General features: G+C 42.3%; 17 non-coding genes and 3 pseudogenes across 17 annotated transcripts; all 20 read left to right on the forward strand.

The window, feature by feature from the left end:
- Positions 1 to 213: 213 nt before the first annotated feature.
- Positions 214 to 332, forward strand: LOC113758499 (annotated as a pseudogene).
- A 413-nt stretch (positions 333 to 745) lies between these two features.
- On the forward strand, positions 746 to 864 carry LOC113758482. The gene has a single exon (XR_003466750.1). It is a non-coding gene; the product is annotated as a 5S ribosomal RNA (ribosomal RNA).
- A 413-nt stretch (positions 865 to 1,277) lies between these two features.
- Positions 1,278 to 1,396, forward strand: LOC113758491. Its single transcript, XR_003466758.1, has one exon. It is a non-coding gene; the product is annotated as a 5S ribosomal RNA (ribosomal RNA).
- Positions 1,397 to 1,815: 419 nt separating this feature from the next.
- Positions 1,816 to 1,934, forward strand: LOC113758488. Its single transcript, XR_003466756.1, has one exon. It is a non-coding gene; the product is annotated as a 5S ribosomal RNA (ribosomal RNA).
- Positions 1,935 to 2,349: 415 nt separating this feature from the next.
- On the forward strand, positions 2,350 to 2,468 carry LOC113758497 (annotated as a pseudogene).
- A 415-nt stretch (positions 2,469 to 2,883) lies between these two features.
- Positions 2,884 to 3,002, forward strand: LOC113758493. Its single transcript, XR_003466760.1, has one exon. It is a non-coding gene; the product is annotated as a 5S ribosomal RNA (ribosomal RNA).
- A 415-nt stretch (positions 3,003 to 3,417) lies between these two features.
- On the forward strand, positions 3,418 to 3,536 carry LOC113758502. The gene has a single exon (XR_003466766.1). It is a non-coding gene; the product is annotated as a 5S ribosomal RNA (ribosomal RNA).
- Positions 3,537 to 3,947: 411 nt separating this feature from the next.
- Positions 3,948 to 4,066, forward strand: LOC113758483. The gene has a single exon (XR_003466751.1). It is a non-coding gene; the product is annotated as a 5S ribosomal RNA (ribosomal RNA).
- A 414-nt stretch (positions 4,067 to 4,480) lies between these two features.
- LOC113758486 lies at positions 4,481 to 4,599 on the forward strand. The gene has a single exon (XR_003466754.1). It is a non-coding gene; the product is annotated as a 5S ribosomal RNA (ribosomal RNA).
- A 419-nt stretch (positions 4,600 to 5,018) lies between these two features.
- Positions 5,019 to 5,137, forward strand: LOC113758501. The gene has a single exon (XR_003466765.1). It is a non-coding gene; the product is annotated as a 5S ribosomal RNA (ribosomal RNA).
- A 412-nt stretch (positions 5,138 to 5,549) lies between these two features.
- LOC113758485 lies at positions 5,550 to 5,668 on the forward strand. The gene has a single exon (XR_003466753.1). It is a non-coding gene; the product is annotated as a 5S ribosomal RNA (ribosomal RNA).
- Positions 5,669 to 6,085: 417 nt separating this feature from the next.
- LOC113758487 lies at positions 6,086 to 6,204 on the forward strand. The gene has a single exon (XR_003466755.1). It is a non-coding gene; the product is annotated as a 5S ribosomal RNA (ribosomal RNA).
- A 414-nt stretch (positions 6,205 to 6,618) lies between these two features.
- On the forward strand, positions 6,619 to 6,737 carry LOC113758494. Its single transcript, XR_003466761.1, has one exon. It is a non-coding gene; the product is annotated as a 5S ribosomal RNA (ribosomal RNA).
- Positions 6,738 to 7,148: 411 nt separating this feature from the next.
- On the forward strand, positions 7,149 to 7,267 carry LOC113758484. The gene has a single exon (XR_003466752.1). It is a non-coding gene; the product is annotated as a 5S ribosomal RNA (ribosomal RNA).
- Positions 7,268 to 7,681: 414 nt separating this feature from the next.
- On the forward strand, positions 7,682 to 7,800 carry LOC113758490. Its single transcript, XR_003466757.1, has one exon. It is a non-coding gene; the product is annotated as a 5S ribosomal RNA (ribosomal RNA).
- Positions 7,801 to 8,211: 411 nt separating this feature from the next.
- LOC113758498 lies at positions 8,212 to 8,336 on the forward strand (annotated as a pseudogene).
- A 415-nt stretch (positions 8,337 to 8,751) lies between these two features.
- On the forward strand, positions 8,752 to 8,869 carry LOC113758496. Its single transcript, XR_003466763.1, has one exon. It is a non-coding gene; the product is annotated as a 5S ribosomal RNA (ribosomal RNA).
- A 430-nt stretch (positions 8,870 to 9,299) lies between these two features.
- Positions 9,300 to 9,418, forward strand: LOC113758500. The gene has a single exon (XR_003466764.1). It is a non-coding gene; the product is annotated as a 5S ribosomal RNA (ribosomal RNA).
- Positions 9,419 to 9,829: 411 nt separating this feature from the next.
- On the forward strand, positions 9,830 to 9,948 carry LOC113758492. The gene has a single exon (XR_003466759.1). It is a non-coding gene; the product is annotated as a 5S ribosomal RNA (ribosomal RNA).
- Positions 9,949 to 10,363: 415 nt separating this feature from the next.
- Positions 10,364 to 10,482, forward strand: LOC113758495. Its single transcript, XR_003466762.1, has one exon. It is a non-coding gene; the product is annotated as a 5S ribosomal RNA (ribosomal RNA).
- The last annotated feature ends 16 nt before the right edge of the window (positions 10,483 to 10,498 follow it).

Raw genomic sequence — 10,498 nt, forward strand, 5'->3', positions numbered from 1 at the left:
AGCGTGAAGGATTGATTTCATGATAATTTAGAGTTGCGGGATGAGGGAAAAAAACAGGGTGCAAATCAAGAAAAAAAAAAAACATAAAGTAAATAAATAAAAGGATAAGAGAAAAATGCTTGAATTGACGTTTAAAATGAATTTCGGTCTAGAAAAGCCACACTGCTTCGCAGGACTGGGTAGTTTAAAGGAATAAAGCGAAAGGAAAATGGCGGGTGCGATCATACCAGCATTAATGCACCGGATCCCATCAGAACTCCGAAGTTAAGCGTGCTTAGGCGAGAGTAGTATAGAATGGGTGACCCCTGGGAAGTCCTCCGTGTTTGCCACCCCCTTTTTTGTTTCGAAATCCAAATTTCCTATTCGTTTTTTGTCCTGTAGTAATTTAGCTCCGTCGGAACGATTGCTTTATATTTTGCTTCTTGTCGAAGCATGAAGGCGGGTCTGAAGGCGCGAGACAAATCAGTAACGGTACGGCTCGATCAAAGCCCGGATCGTCGCTCAAATTTGTGGGCGCAAATGTATCACCGCAAGCGTGAAGGATTGATTTCATGATAATTTAGAGTTGCGGGATGAGGGAAAAAAACAGGGTGCAAATCAAGAACAAAAAAAAACATAAAGTAAATAAATAAAAGGATAAGAGAAAAATGCTTGAATTGACGTTTAAAATGAATTTCGGTCTAGAAAAGCCACACTGCTTCGCAGGACGGGGTATTTTAAAAGAATAAAGCGAAAGGAACATGGCGGGTGCGATCATACCAGCACTAATGCACCGGATCCCATCAGAACTCCGAAGTTAAGCGTGCTTGGGCGAGAGTAGTACTAGGATGGGTGACCCCCTGGGAAGTCCTCGTGTTGCACCCCTCTTTTTTTTGTTTCGAAAATCCAAATTTCCTATTCGTTTTTTGTCCTGTAGTAATTAGCTCCGTCGGATGATTGCTTTATATTATTGCTTCTTGTCGAAGCATGAAAGGCGGGTCTGAAGCGCGAGACAATTCAGTAACCGGTCGGCTCGGATCAAAGCCCGGACGTGTCAAATTTGTGGGCGTAAATTTATCACCGCAAGCGTGAAGGATTGATTTCATGATAATTTAGAGTTGCGGTATGAGGGAAAAAAACAGGGTGCAAATCAAGAACAAAAAAAAACAAAAAGTAAATAAATAAAAGGATAAGAGAAAAATGCTTGAATTGACGTTTAAAATGAATTTCGGTCTAGAAAAGCCACACTGCTTCGCAGGACTGGGTAGTTTAAAGGAATAAAGCGAAAGGAAAATGGCGGGTGCGATCATACCAGCATTAATGCACCGGATCCCATCAGAACTCCGAAGTTAAGCGTGCTTAGGCGAGAGTAGTACTAGAATGGGTGACCCCCTGGGAAGTCCTCGTGTTGCACCCTCTTTTTTTTGTTTCGAAATCCAAATTTTCTATTCGTTCTTTATCCTGTAGTAATTTAGCTCCGTCGGAACGATTGCTTTATATTTTGCTCCTTGTCGAAGCATGAAGGCGGGTCTGAAGGCGCGAGAATCAGGAACGGTATTGCTCGAATCAAAGCCCCGCGATCGTCGCTCAACATTTGCTCGGCCGCAAATGTATCACCGCAACGCGTGAAAGGATTGATTTCATGATAATTTAGAGTTGCGGGATGAGGGAAAAAAACAGGGTGCAAATCAAGAACAAAAAAAAACATAAAGTAAATAAATAAAAGGATAAGAGAAAAATGCTTGAATTGACGTTTAAAAAAAATTTCGGTCTAGAAAAGCCACACTGCTTCGCAGGACTGGGTAGTTTAAAGGAATAAAGCGAAAGGAAAATGGCGGGTGCGATCATACCAGCATTAATGCACCGGATCCCATCAGAACTCCGAAGTTAAGCGTGCTTAGGCGAGAGTAGTACTAGAATGGGTGACCCCCTGGGAAGTCCTCGTGTTGCACCCCTCTTTTTTTTGTTTCGAAATCGAAATTTCCAATTCGTTCTTTATCCTGTAGTAATTTAGCTCCGTCGGAACGATTGCTTTATATTTTGCTCCTTGTCGAAGCATGAAGGCGGGTCTGAAGGCGCGAGACAAATCAGGAACGGTATTGCTCGATCAAAGCCCGGATCGTCGCTCAAATTTGTCGGCGCAAATGTATCACCGCAAGCGTGAAGGATTGATTTCATGATAATTTAGAGTTGCGGGATGAGGGAAAAAAATAAGGTGCAAATCAATAACAAAAAAAATATAAAGTAAATAAATAAAAGGATAAGAGAAAATGCTTGAATTGACGCTTAAAATTAATTTCGGTCTAGAAAAGCCAACACTGTTCGGCAGGACGGGATATTTTAAAGAATAAAGCGAACAGGAAACATGGCGGGTGCGATCATACCAGCACTAATGCACCGGTCCCTATCAGAACTCCGAAGTTAAGCGTGTTTGGGCAGGAATAAGTACTAGGATGGGTGCCCCCTGGGAAGTCCTCGTGTTGCACCCCTCTCTTTTTTGTTTCGAAATCGAAATTTCCTATTCGTTCTTTATCCTGTAGTAATTTAGCTCCGTCGGAACGATTGCTTTATATTTTGCTTCTTGTCGAAGCATGAAGGCGGGTCTGAAGGCGCGAGACAAATCAGTAACGGTACGGCTCGATCAAAGCCCGGATCGTCGCTCAAATTTGTGGGCGCAAATGTATCACCGCAAGCGTGAAGGATTGATTTCATGATAATTTAGAGTTGCGGGATGAGGGAAAAAAATAAGGTGCATATCAATAACAAAAAAAATGTAAAGTAAATAAATAAAAGGATAAGAGGAAAATGCTTGAATCGAAGCTTAAAATGAATTTCGGTCTCGAAAAGCCACACTGTTTCGCAGCACGGGGTGGTTTAAAAGAATAAAGCGAAAGGAAAAATGGCGGGGGCGATCATACCAGCACTAGTGCACCGGATCCCATCAGAACTCCGAAGTTAAGCGTGCTTGGGCGAGAGTAGTACTAGGATGGGTGAACCCCTGGGAAGTCCTCGTGTTGCACCCCTCTTTTTTTTGTTTTCGAAATCCAAATTTCCTATTCGTTCTTTATCCTGTAGTAATTTAGCTCCGTCGGAAACGAATGCTTTTATATTTGTGCTTCTTGTCGAAGCATGAAGCGGGTCTGAAGCGCGAGACAAATCAGGAACGGTATTGCTCGATCAAAGCCCGGATCGTCGTCAAATTTGTCGGCGCTAAATGTATCACCGAAGCGTGAAGAATTGATTTCATGATAATTTAGAGTTGCGGGATGAGGGAAAAAATAGGGTGCAAATCAATAACAAAAAGAAATATAAAGTAAATAAATAAAAGGATAAGAGGAAAATGCTTGAATTGACGCTTAAAATTAATTTCGGTCTAGAAAAGCCACACTGCTTCGCAGGACGGGGTATTTTAAAAGAATAAAGCGAAAGGAACATGGCGGTTGCGATCATACCAGCACTAATGCACCGGATCCCATCAGAACTCCGAAGTTAAGCGTGCTTGGGCGAGAGTAGTACTAGGATGGGTGACCCCCTGGGAAGTCCTCGTGTTGCACTCTCATTTTTGTTTCGAAATCCAAATTTCCTATTCGTTCTTTATCCTGTAGTAATTTAGCTCCGTCGGAACGATTGCTTTATATTTTGCTTCTTGTCGAAGCATGAAGACGGGTCTGAAGGCGCGAGACAAATCAGGAACGGTACGGTTCTATCAAAGCCCGGATCGTCGCTCAAATTTGTGGGCGCAAATGTATCACCGCAAGCGTGAAGAATTGATTTCATGATAATTTAGAGTTGCGGAATGAGGGAAAAAAATAAGGTGCATATCAATAACAAAAAAAATGTAAATTAAATAAATAAAAGGATAAGAGGAAAATGCTTGAATCGAAGCTTAAAATGAATTTCGGTCTAGAAAAGCCACACTGTTTCGCAGCACGGGGTGGTTTAAAAGAATAAAGGGAAAGGAACATGGCGGGTGCGATCATACCAGCACTAATGCACCGGATCCCATCAGAACTCCGAAGTTAAGCGTGTTTGGGCGAGAATAGTACTAGGATGGGTGACCCCCTGGGAAGTCCTCGTGTTGCACCCCTCTCTTTTTTGTTTCGAAATCCAAGTTTCCTATTCGTTCTTTATCCTGTAGTAATTTAGCTCCGTCGGAACGATTGCTTTATATTTTGCTTCTTGTCGAAGCATGAAGGCGGGTCTGAAGGCGCGAGACAAATCAGTAACGGTACGGCTCGAACAAAGCCCGGATCGTCGCTCAAATTTGTGGGCGCAAATGTATCACCGCAAGCGTGAAGGATTGATTTCATGATAATTTAGAGTTGCGGGATGAGGGAAAAAAATAAGGTGCAAATCAATAACAAAAAAAATATAAAGTAAATAAATAAAAGGATAAGAGAAAAATGCTTGTATTGACGCTTAAAATGAATTTCGGTCTAGAAAAGCCATACTGCTTTTCAGGACTGGGTAGTTTAAAGGAATAAAGCGAAAGGAAAATGGCGGGTGTGATCATACCAGCATTAATGCACCGGATCCCATCAGAACTCCGAAGTTAAGCGTGCTTAGGCGAGAGTAGTACTAGGATGGGTGACCCCCTGGGAAGTCCTCGTGTTGCACCCCTCTTTTTTTTTGTTTCGAAATCCAAATTTCCTATTCGTTCTTTATCCTGTAGTAATTTAGCTCCGTCGGAACGATTGCTTTATATTTTGCTTCTTGTCGAAGCATGAAGCGGGTCTGAAGGCGCGAGACAAATCAGGAACGGTATTGCTCGATCAAAGCCCGGATCGTCGCTCAAATTTGTCGGCGCAAATGTATCACCGCAAGCGTGAAGAATTGATTTCATGATAATTTAGAGTTGCGGGATGAGGGAAAAAAATAGGGTGCATATCAATAACAAAAAGAAATATAAAGTAAATAAATAAAAGGATAAGAGGAAATGCTTGAATTTGACGCTTAAAATTAATATTCGTCCCTAGAAAGCCAACACTGCTTCGCAGGACGGGGTATTTTAAAAAGAATAAAAGCGAAAGGAACATGGCGGGTGCGATCATACCAGCACTAATGCACCGGATCCCATCAGAACTCCGAAGTTAAGCGTGCTTGGGCGAGAGTAGTACTAGGATGGGTGGCCCCCTGGGAAGTCCTCGTGTTGCACTCTCATTTTTGTTTCGAAATCCAAATTTCCTATTCGTTCTTTATCATGTAGTAATTTAGCTCCGTCGGAACGATTGCTTTATATTTTGCTTCTTGTCGAAGCATGAAGGCGGGTCTGAAGGCGCGAGACAAATCAGGAACGGTACGGTTCTATCAAAGCCCGGATCGTCGCTCAAATTTGTGGGCGCAAATGTATCACCGCAAGCGTGAAGGATTGATTTCATGATAATTTAGAGTTGCGGGATGAGGGAAAAAAACAGGGTGCAAATCAAGAACAAAAAAAAACATAAAGTAAATAAATAAAAGGATAAGAGAAAAATGCTTGAATTGACGTTTAAAATGAATTTCGGTCTAGAAAAGCCACACTGCTTCGCAGGACGGGGTATTTTAAAAGAATAAAGCGAAAGGAACATGGCGGGTGCGATCATACCAGCACTAATGCACCGGATCCCATCAGAACTCCGAAGTTAAGCGTGCTTAGGCGAGAGTAGTACTAGAATGGGTGACCCCCTGGGAAGTCCTCGTGTTGCACCCCTCTTTTTTTTGTTTCGAAATCCAAATTTTCGGCTATTCGTTCTTTATCCTGTAGTAAATTTAGCTCGTCGGAACGATTGCTTTGTATTTTGCTTCTTGTCGAAGCATGAAGGGGGTCTGAAGGCGAGCGAACAAATCAGGAACGGTACGGCTCGATCAAAGCCCGGATCGTCGCTCAAATTTGTCGGCGTAAATGTATCACCGCAAGCGTGAAGGATTGATTTCATGATAATTTAGAGTTGCGGGATGAGGGAAAAAAATAAGGTGCAAATCAATAACAAAAAAAATATAAAGTAAATAAATAAAAGGATAAGAGGAAAATGCTTGTATTGACGCTTAAAATGAATTTCGGTCTAGAAAAGCCACACTGCTTTTCAGGACTGGGTAGTTTAAAGGAATAAAGCGAAAGGAAAATGGCGGGTGTGATCATACCAGCATTAATGCACCGGATCCCATCAGAACTCCGAAGTTAAGCGTGCTTAGGCGAGAGTAGTACTAGGATGGGTGACCCCCTGGGAAGTCCTCGTGTTGCACCCCTCTTTTTTTTGTTTCGAAATCCAAATTTCCTATTCGTTCTTTATCCTGTAGTAATTTAGCTCCGTCGGAACGATTGCTTTATATTTTGCTTCTTGTCGAAGCATGAAGCGGGTCTGAAGGCGCGAGACAAATCAGGAACGGTATTGCTCGATCAAAGCCCGGATCGTCGCTCAAATTTGTCGGCGCAAATTTATCACCGCAAGCGTGAAGAATTGATTTCATGATAATTTAGAGTTGCGGGATGAGGGAAAAAAATAGGGTGCAAATCAATAACAAAAAGAAATATAAAGTAAATAAATAAAAGGATAAGAGGAAAATGCTTGAATTGACGCTTAAAATTAATTTCGGTCTAGAAAAGCCACACTGCTTCGCAGGACGGGGTATTTTAAAAGAATAAAGCGAAAGGAACATGGCGGGTGCGATCATACCAGCACTAATGCACCGGATCCCATCAGAACTCCGAAGTTAAGCGTGCTTGGGCGAGAGTAGTACTAGGATGGGTGACCCCCTGGGAAGTCCTCGTGTTGCACTCTCATTTTTGTTTCGAAATCCAAATTTCCTATTCGTTCTTTATCCTGTAGTAATTTAGCTCCGTCGGAACGATTGCTTTATATTTTGCTTCTTGTCGAAGCATGAAGACGGGTCTGAAGGCGCGAGACAAATCAGGAACGGTACGGTTCTATCAAAGCCCGGATCGTCGCTCAAATTTGTGGGCGCAAATGTATCACCGCAAGCGTGAAGAATTGATTTCATGATAATTTAGAGTTGCGGAATGAGGGAAAAAAATAAGGTGCATATCAATAACAAAAAAAATGTAAATTAAATAAATAAAAGGATAAGAGGAAAATGCTTGAATCGAAGCTTAAAATGAATTTCGGTCTAGAAAAGCCACACTGTTTCGCAGCACGGGGTGGTTTAAAAGAATAAAGCGAAAGGAAAATGGCGGGTGCGATCATACCAGCACTAATGCACCGGATCCCATCAGAACTCCGAAGTTAAGCGTGTTTGGGCGAGAATAGTACTAGGATGGGTGACCCCCTGGGAAGTCCTCGTGTTGCACCCCTCTCTTTTTTGTTTCGAAATCCAAATTTCCTATTCGTTTTTTGTCCTGTAGTAATTTAGCTCCGTCGGAACGATTGCTTTATATTTTGCTTCTTGTCGAAGCATGAAGGCGGGTCTGAAGGCGCGAGACAAATCAGTAACGGTACGGCTCGATCAAAGCCCGGATCGTCGCTCAAATTTGTGGGCGCAAATTTATCACCGCAAGCGTGAAGGATTGATTTCATGATAATTTAGAGTTGCGGGATGAGGGAAAAAAATAAGGTGCAAATCAATAACAAAAAAAATATAAAGTAAATAAATAAAAGGATAAGAGAAAAATGCTTGAATTGACGTTTAAAATGAATTTCGGTCTAGAAAAGCCACACTGCTTCGCAGGACTGGGTAGTTTAAAGGAATAAAGCGAAAGGAAAATGGCGGGTGCGATCATACCAGCATTAATGCACCGGATCCCATCAGAACTCCGAAGTTAAGCGTGCTTAGGCGAGAGTAGTACTAGAATGGGTGACCCCCTGGGAAGTCCTCGTGTTGCACCCCTCTTTTTTTTGTTTCGAAATCCAAATTTCCTATTCGTTCTTTATCCTGTAGTAATTTAGCTCCGTCGGAACGATTGCTTTATATTTTGCTTCTTGTCGAAGCATGAAGGCGGGTCTGAAGGCGCGAGACAAATCAGGAACGCTCGATCAAAGCCCGGATCGTCGCTCAAATTTGTCGGCGCAAATGTATCACCGCAAGCGTGAAGGATTGATTTCATGATAATTTAGAGTTGCGGGATGAGGGAAAAAAATAAGGTGCAATCAAATAAACAGAACCTATAAAGTAAATAAATTAAAAGCGATAAGAGGAAAATGCTTGAATTGACGCTTAAAATAATTTCGCGTCTAGAAAAGCCACACTGCCTTCGCAGGACGGGGTATTTTCCAAAGAATAAAGGCGAAAGGAACATGGCGGTGCGATCATACGGCAGCACTAATGCAGCCGGATCCCAATGCAGAACTCCGAAGTTAAGCGTGCTTAAGGCGAGAGTAGTACTAGAATGGGTGACCCCCTGGGAAGTCCTCGTGTTGCACCCCTCTTTTTTTTGTTTCGAAATCCAAATTTCCTATTCGTTCTTTATCCTGTAGTAATTTAGCTCCGTCGGAACGATTGCTTTATATTTTGCTTCTTGTCGAAGCATGAAGGAGGGTCTGAAGGCGCGAGACAAATCAGGAACGGTATTGCTCGATCAATGCCCGGATCGTCGCTCAAATTTGTCGGCGCAAATGTATCACCGCAAGCGTGAAGGATTGATTTCATGATAATTTAGAGTTCCGGGATGAGGGAAAAAAATAGGGTGCAAATCAATAACAAAAAAAAATATAAAGTAAATAAATAAAAGGATAAGAGGAAAATGCTTGAATTGAAGCTTAAAATGAATTTCGGTCTAGAAAAGCCACACTGTTTCGCAGCACGGGGTGGTTTAAAAGAATAAAGCGAAAGGAACATGGCGGCGGCGATCATACCAGCACTAATGCACTGGATCCCATTAGAACTCCGAAGTTAAGCGTGCTTGGGCGAGAGTAGTACTAGGATGGGTGACTCCCTGGGAAATCCTCGAGTTCCACCCCTCTCTTTTTTGTTTCGAAATCGAAATTTCCTATTCGTTCTTTATCCTGTAGTAATATTAGCTCCGTCGGAAAACGACTTGCTTTATATTTTGCTTCTTTGTCGAAGCTGGAAGAGCGGGTCTGAAGGCGCGAGACAAATCAGGAACGGTATTGTCGATCAAAAGCCCGGATCGTACGGCTCAAAATTTGTCGGCGCAAATGTATCCACCGCAAGCGTGAAGAATTGATTTCATGAATAATTTAGAGTTGGGTATGAGGGAAAAAAATAGGGTGCAAATTCAATAACAAAAGAAATATAAAAGTAATGAAATAAAAGGGATAAGTAGGAAAATGCTTGAATTGACGCTATAAAATTAATTTCGGTCTAGAAAAGCCACTCTGCTTCGCAGGACGGGGTATTTTAAAAGAATAAAGCGAAAGGAACATGGCGGGTGCGATCATACCAGCACTAATGCACCGGATCCCATCAGAACTCCGAAGTTAAGCGTGCTTGGGCGAGAGTAGTACTAGGATGGGTGACCCCCTGGGAAGTCCTCGTGTTGCACTCTCATTTTTGTTTCGAAATCCAAATTTCCTATTCGTTCTTTATCATGTAGTAATTTAGCTCCGTCGGAACGATTGCTTTATATTTTGCTTCTTGTCGAAGCATGAAGGCGGGTCTGAAGGCGCGAGACAAATCAGGAACGGTACGGTTCTATCAAAGCCCGGATCGTCGCTCAAATTTGTGGGCGCAAATGTATCACCGCAAGCGTGAAGAATTGATTTCATGATAATTTAGAGTTGCGGAATGAGGGAAAAAAATAAGGTGCATATCAATAACAAAAAAAATGTTAATTAAATAAATAAAAGGATAAGAGGAAAATGCTTGAATCGAAGCTTAAAACGAATTTCGGTCTAGAAAAGCCACACTGTTTCGCAGCACGGGGTGGTTTAAAAGAATAAAGCGAAAGGAACATGGCGGGTGCGATCATACCGGCACTAATGCACCGGATCCCATCAGAACTCCGAAGTTAAGCGTGTTTGGGAGAGAATAGTACTAGGATGGGTGACCCCCTGGGAAGTCCTCGTGTTGCACCCCTCTCTTTTTTGTTTCGAAATCCAAATTTCCTATTCGTTCTTTATCCTGTAGTAATTTAGCTCCGTCGGAACGATTGCTTTATATTTTGCTTCTTGTCGAAGCATGAAGGCGGGTCTGAAGGCGCGAGACAAATCAGTAACGGTACGGCTCGATCAAAGCCCGGATCGTCGCTCAAATTTGTGGGCGTAAATTTATCACCGCAAGCGTGAAGGATTGATTTCATGATAATTTAGAGTTGCGGTATGAGGGAAAAAAACAGGGTGCAAATCAAGAACAAAAAAAAACATAAAGTAAATAAATAAAAGGATAAGAGAAAAATGCTTGAATTGACGTTTAAAATGAATTTCGGTCTAGAAAAGCCACACTGCTTCGCAGGACTGGGTAGTTTAAAGGAATAAAGCGAAAGGAAAATGGCGGGTGCGATCATACCAGCATTAATGCACCGGATCCAATCAGAACTCCGAAGTTAAGCGTGCTTAGGCGAGAGTAGTACTAGAATGGGTGACCCCCTGGGAAGTCCTCGTGTTGCACCCCTCTTTTTTTTGTTTCG

Source organism: Coffea eugenioides, unplaced genomic scaffold (assembly GCF_003713205.1).
Source record: "Coffea eugenioides isolate CCC68of unplaced genomic scaffold, Ceug_1.0 ScVebR1_535;HRSCAF=1229, whole genome shotgun sequence".
Lineage (NCBI taxonomy): Eukaryota > Viridiplantae > Streptophyta > Magnoliopsida > Gentianales > Rubiaceae > Coffea > Coffea eugenioides.